Below are 6,492 nucleotides of genomic sequence, written 5' to 3'. Positions count from 1 at the left end.
CTTGCACAAATCGACTTCACCCGAAATGCCCCCCATGGCTATTGGAGGGCCCTGAAGATGAGAGAGATTGGTAGATTCAAGGTGTGACCGCTTCACACTGCCCAGATCTTTTCACCGAAATGTCCTCTGATCTACATGTTAAGAGTGTGGCAAAGCTAGACCCTTCGGAGGAAGGTGTATCAGAAAGGACTGAAAGTTTCTGGGCAAGGCCCCAGGGCTGCTTCTGTAACAAGTGTTGAGTCCTGCCCCGTCTTCCAAACGTATACTGCTGTTCTTGGTGCTGTCCTCTTGCTTCTGACTGCTGTGGATTCTGTGCCCTACACGAGGAAACGCTGCCCGGTCCTGCGACATCCTCACATCCTTGGGATTCTTGAGTCCACTGTGTCAATCCATCTCATTGAGGGCCTTGCTCTTTTCACTGACCCTCTCCCAAGCAGGTCCTTTTTTAGGGACCAGTCCTTTCAGATAACATGTCCCAAATCTCATCTTCCCATCCTCCCCGGAGGAGTATCCCAACTGTGTTTATTAAATAACAGATTTGTTATTCAACATGTTTCTCTAGCACCATAATCCAAAGCCACCAATTCTTCAGTCGCCCTTATTCATTGTCCAGCTTTCAAAGCGTATGAGGTCACCGAAAATGCCATGGCTTGAGTCAAGTACATCGCTGTCCTCAAAGTGACAGCTTTGATTTTAAGCGAAGAGGAAAAGAGGTTTTTATGCAGCAACTTTGCCCAGGGCAGTACATCTTTTGATGTCCTTACCGCTGCCCCTATGGACCTAGATTGTGGTCCAAATAAAATGCCATCTTTGACAACTTCAAATTGTCCTCTCTTTATTAGGATGTTGATGAGTATAGCTGTGAGAGGATTTGGGTTTTCTTTTATTAAACACCAGTTATCCCTGTTCAGGGGGCCTGATACACTGAATCAAACACTAAATGGCCGTCAGTGATTGCTCTCCTGGCCTTTTGTACAAGAGGTTGATGCCACTGACCCCATGAAGTGCGGGGGAGACTTCAGGTTGAGTTGTTTTTCCAGTGGTGGCTCTTTGTGGGCACTGATGTGTCAAAGAGTTGGTGGGGGTCAGCATGTGATTCTGGAAGAATTTTCTAGTGTCACACTATATTGGAGTGAGGGTGGGATGGGATCTTGGATTGGACCTTTAACTACCATGCCTCAAAAAACAAAACCCACTGCCATCAAGTTGATTCTGACTCACGGTGACCCTGTAAGACAAGACAGAACTGCCCCTCTAGACTGAAACTCTATAGGAGTAGACAGCCCATGTTTCTCCCAAGGAGCAGCTGGTGGTCTGGAACTGTTGACCTTGTTGTTAGCCGACGAACTCATAAACACTACGCCACCAGGGCTCCTATTGCCACGCCTAGGATAATCAAATGGACATTTCCTTTGACTATTCATGTCCCCTTTCCCTATATTTAAAAGGGGGAAAATTACACCTGGTTTGGCATGTTCTTGAGCTGAATGGTGTACTGCTCCTATTGGTTTCCACTGACTGGAGTTGCAACTACAATGTGTCTTCATTTGTTCTAACAGTGTAACAGGAGACAGAACATACAGTGCCCTGGCAGGAGTTCCTGCGTGGCACAATAGCTAACACTTGACTATGAGGTGAAAGGGTTGTCACTTTGAGTCCACCTGGAGAAGCCTTGGAAGACAGCCCCCTCTGTTCCACAACAGTCACAAAATTGAAAACCCCATGGAGCAGTCGGCTGTGCACCCCCAGAGTGGCTGAGTGGGAACTGACCGTACAACGGACCTGACAAGCACTTGTCAAGTGAATGGGGTCTAAACAGACTGTAATACACACTAAAGGGGGCTGGCGTTCTGTAAGAAAATATGAAGGAAGTCGGTGTAAGTGAGATGCTCAGGGAAGGCATCCTGGAGGTGTACCAGGTTTTGATATGGAAAATTGGCCCAGAAATGGAAATGTTATGCTTGCAGGATAGAGAAGAGGCAGTGCGTGGTCTTAAGCTTCTCTAGGTAATTGGCTTCTATGGCAATCTGATAGAAGCTTGCAGTACCCCCGACATTCTCCAACCTGTCCACGTAATAAAACATGTAAAAGTCTGCACCACTTTTGGGGGTGCTTAAATGTTTGGCTGCAGCTCATGGGTGGACTTCTTTGAGGTCTGTGGACTAAATGACCAATGCTTTTTTGGAAGCTGGAAAACAACAAATTCTTCTAGGTGTAGTATTTCCCCAGCTCCCACCAGAACCCTTGTGTGACACAAATGATTTATGCTCAGTTACTACTCTGTCATCATGGAGTCACCGTGAGCTGTAATCAATTTGATGTGTGTGTGTGTGTGTGAAAATGCAAAGAATGTTTGTATATTAGAGAAGCCTAACTTTTCCTGTTTGACAGCTAGATTTTTAAGAGCTCTTTCTTTTTGAATATTAGAATTTAACTTTCATATCCCAGAGAAAAAGAAAGAAAAAATAAATAAACAGGCCTAACTTCCATTGTTGCTAACTCTGAGGGTTGTGTTATGTTGTTAGGTGTGATCTCACAGGTGACCCTAGTGACCCTGACTCAGTGACCCGATGCACAACAAAAGGAATCGCTGGCTGGCCTGCTCCGGCCTCACCGTTGTATGTTTGAGCCCATTTGCAGCCATGGTGACCACCCATCGCATTCGAGGTCTTTCTCTTTGCAGCTAACCCTCTAACTTTCCTAAGCACAATGCCCTTCTCCGGGGACTGGGGTCTCTTGATAACACGTACAGAGGATGTGAGACAGTCTCACCATTCCCCTCACCAGTCTGTGCTTACTGAAGGACAGACTGGTCTGTTCCGGCAGTCCACGGAACTTTCAGTGCTGTCCACCAGTGATCGATCAGATGCATCCATTGTTCCTGCGTCTTCTTCACAATCCAGCTTTCACATACTTATGAGGTGCTCAGAGATACCTTGCTTTAGTCAACACACTGAAGCCCTCAAAGTGACCTCTTTGTTCTTCAGCACTTTAAAGAAATCTTGTGCAGCAGGCTTGCCCAATGCAATGTAACAGTCACTTGATTATTTCCAAAATGGTTTTATTGGCACATTACCCCGTATCATACAGTTCAATCTTCAAGAAAACAGTTGTACAATCATTACCACAATCAATTTTAGAATATTCTCTTCTTTCTTGTATTCATTCTGTTTACATTTTAAATTCATATACATTTTATTTCTTTTTAATATCATTTTATTGGGAGCTCTTACAGATATGATAACATCCATAATTCAATTAGATCAAGCTTAATTGTACAGTTGATGTCGCCATCAGTTACAATGCATTTTATTTCTTCTTTTTTTCCCTCAATCCTGATGGTTCTTTATGTCCTTGAACATGTTTGCTATGCGTTGTCAATTTACACTAGGTGTCATCATGAGAATGACCAAAATTGGATAAATGTGACAAAAGACTGACAAAGTGGTTCACGTCCTTAATCCCAGTAAGGGCGGCAAAGCGCCACAGGGGACTCCAACAATCCTACCGCGACTTTTGCAACAAGACCAGGTGTGCTGTCGTCGTCAGCACAGTTACCATCTCACTTCCACTATCCCCCGCAAGAACGAGTTGAATCTCCTCGGCATCCAAGGTCTCAGCGGCCGGGAACGCTTCTGCTCGATTCTCATGCTCCTTTGCATGAGTCTTCAAGATAGGTTTAGCTCGCTCATCAGTCCCTTAGACGTATCCTCGTTTCGTGTTCAATAGCAGATTGGGTTTCTGGACTCCGTTTCCCTGTATCATTGCAGGTCATAGCTCCAAGCTTTTCACTCATCCCAAAGCTGGTAACCATTTGGTTTGCTGTTTTAGCTCTTCATCAAAATCACTGGAAGCCCCTGTTGTAATGTGGTCAGTTCCAAATATAGGCTCATCTCCCGCTCTTCCTCCCATACTGACATCCATCTGTGCAAGTCGCTGGGCTCTTGTTTCATCCCATCTGTCATTTTCAGGCAACAGGGACACGTGCCCAAGTGTTGGGCCTCGTGGCATGACTGTGGCTCTGTTGATAGGCAATGCATCTCTAGTAGAAGATGCCATGGTAGCGCGGCCAGATTCATGCTATGCGGTGATGGTTTTGTTCTTGTTATCCGTCCGCATGCGTCTACGCTAAGGACCCATTAGAATTTTATCTTTGGAAAACTCTAGTTCCATCATAGTAACCGTTTCTTTTACATCAACTGCTGCTTTTAATGCAGCATGGTTCACAAGATTCTCTAGTTCTGCTCCAGAAAAGCCAACTGCACCTCGAGCTATGATGTCTGGATCAACAGACTGATCAAACCTTATTTTACTTAGATGCCATTTCAAACTTTCAGTTCAACCTCTCACGTCTGGCCTGGGAACTGAAACTTGCATGTCAAAACGACCAGGCTGGATCAGGGCAATATCTAATGCCTCTGGGAAATGATGATAACACCTCTATTAGGTTTAAAACCATCCATTTCAATAAGAAGTTGATTTATTGTCTGCCTTGAATATGGACGCATTGGAGATTCATTCTCTTCCCATCAACAGAATCTAATTCATCGACAAATATAACACAAGGAACATTTGTTTTTGTTTCCCTAAAAAATATTTCTGATATGACTGGCTCCCACAACCACAAACATCTCATCCAAGTCTGATCCAGAAGCACAACAGAAATGAACATCAGCTTCTCCAGCCACAGCTCAGGCAAGGAGTGTCTTTGCAGTCCCTGCTGGTCCAACTAGAATTCCTTTTGGAAGTTTACTTCCAAGCACAGTAAAATTTTGTGGATTTTTCAAGAATTCAACAACTTCCTGTAATTCTTGTTTAGCTTCCTCCACTCCTTTAACATGTTCAAATGTTACATTTTTCATTTGGACAGGATCTACTGCAGAATCAAGCTCCGTGGTTGTCCGGAGTCAGACAGACAAAAATGGGTTTTCTCATAGTCCATCAATGCCAAGCAGCAACAGAACAAGGAGAACCAGCCAGGTTCGCTTTAGAGAATCACTGGTTTTTTGGGTCAATGCCCGAGCTTTCAGAACACCCGCGGCCAGACCCAGTTTTAACTGCACCTGGGTGAGCTTCTGGGATGGTTGGTTTTCATGAGTTTGTCCAAACGTTCAGCATCGGATTCTCTGTCCCATGAAAGGGACCCCTTTACAGAAGATGGTGCTGCACGCTGTGTTTCTGCTAGTCTCTCGGAGGTGGGCGGTAGACGCCGTGTTCGTGATTTCAAAGTCTGAAAACCCCGAGACAGTATAAAAACTGGCGAGTACTGAAGATGTGAACAATTGCTTTGAAGAGTTCTTGAATGTCGTCTGTATAAGCAAGAGGGACATAAAGTAGTAAAGTCATCTGAAAAACCTCGCTGCTGGGAGTCTCGTGCTCCACAACTGCATCTCGGTGTTGGTTTAGCGGAACTGATGCACTGACAGAAATAGGTGTGTGTTTTGGTGGGTGGAAGGCATTGATAAGGTGGCTTAGAGGAACCATAACCATGCTCGACAGGGAAAACACCTCGGGGCCCTCAGCGACCTCTCCCAACTGCCGAAAAGGCTCCTGTGCTCACCTCTTCTTTATTTAAAAGGTCATTTTATTGGGGGCTCTTACAGCTCTGACAACAATCCATACATCAATTGTATCAAGCATATTTGTACATATGTAGCCATCATTATTTTGTAAACATTTACTTTCTATTTGAGCCCTTGGTCTCAGCTCCTCTTTTTTCTCTCCCTGACCCCCAACCTCATGACCTCTTGATAAATGATAAAGTATTATTTTAATATCTTACACCAACTGCTGTCTCCCTTCCCCCATGGTTTCTGTTGTTCCTCCCCTTAGTGGGGTGGGAGTGGTGGTGGTGGAGTTATATATTAATCATTGTGATCGGTTCCCCCTTCCTTCCCTCCTCTTCCCACATTTCCCCTGCCCTCCTGGTATTAGTATTCCCATTTCTGTTCCTGAGGTGTCTATCTGACCTGGATTCCATTATCAGCTATTCATTTCTTTCCAACTTCCCCGCCATACCCCCAAGGAACCGTTAATCCAGTTACTATCTTTATAGATTCACCTATCCTGGATTTTCATATGCAGAATAACAAGCAAACTAAAAACAAAAAGCTAACAACAATTAAGTAAAATGGAGGAAACCCTCAATTTTAAAAAGAAGAACATTTAAAAACTAGAAGAAATTTATAATGGATCAAAAGGGAGATCAAATGATAAGGTGTTAAATTTTAACCTAACTACATCCGGTAATCCACTGTCCAATGCATTCTGCATGATAGCAAGGCTGTGACATTCCTGGTCTCTGGTCAGAGAGGATTCCCCAGAGGCTTAATCTACGTGTGGACCCTGAAAATGGACGTTGAGCTTCCATGGTCTTGTACAGCTTTCTACAAACTAGGTGTTCACAATTTAAGCTCTGATATAATTCCCTCCTTTAGATTTAGGTTATATTATTTATAATCTTTGGATCATACAGGGTGGTGTGCTTTTTCC

The 6,492-nt window shown here is 44.2% G+C and overlaps 1 pseudogene; it reads right to left on the bottom strand.

The window, feature by feature from the left end:
* Positions 1–3,504: 3,504 nt before the first annotated feature.
* LOC142455510 (ATP-dependent zinc metalloprotease YME1L1 pseudogene) lies at positions 3,505–5,490 on the bottom strand (annotated as a pseudogene).
* Between the last annotated feature and the right edge of the window lie 1,002 nt (positions 5,491–6,492).

The sequence above is a fragment of the Tenrec ecaudatus genome, chromosome 8 (genome assembly GCF_050624435.1).
Source record: "Tenrec ecaudatus isolate mTenEca1 chromosome 8, mTenEca1.hap1, whole genome shotgun sequence".
Taxonomy (NCBI): domain Eukaryota; kingdom Metazoa; phylum Chordata; class Mammalia; order Afrosoricida; family Tenrecidae; genus Tenrec; species Tenrec ecaudatus.
Note: the sequence above shows the minus strand (reverse complement) of the source record. Positions and strands in the feature narration are given on the sequence as shown.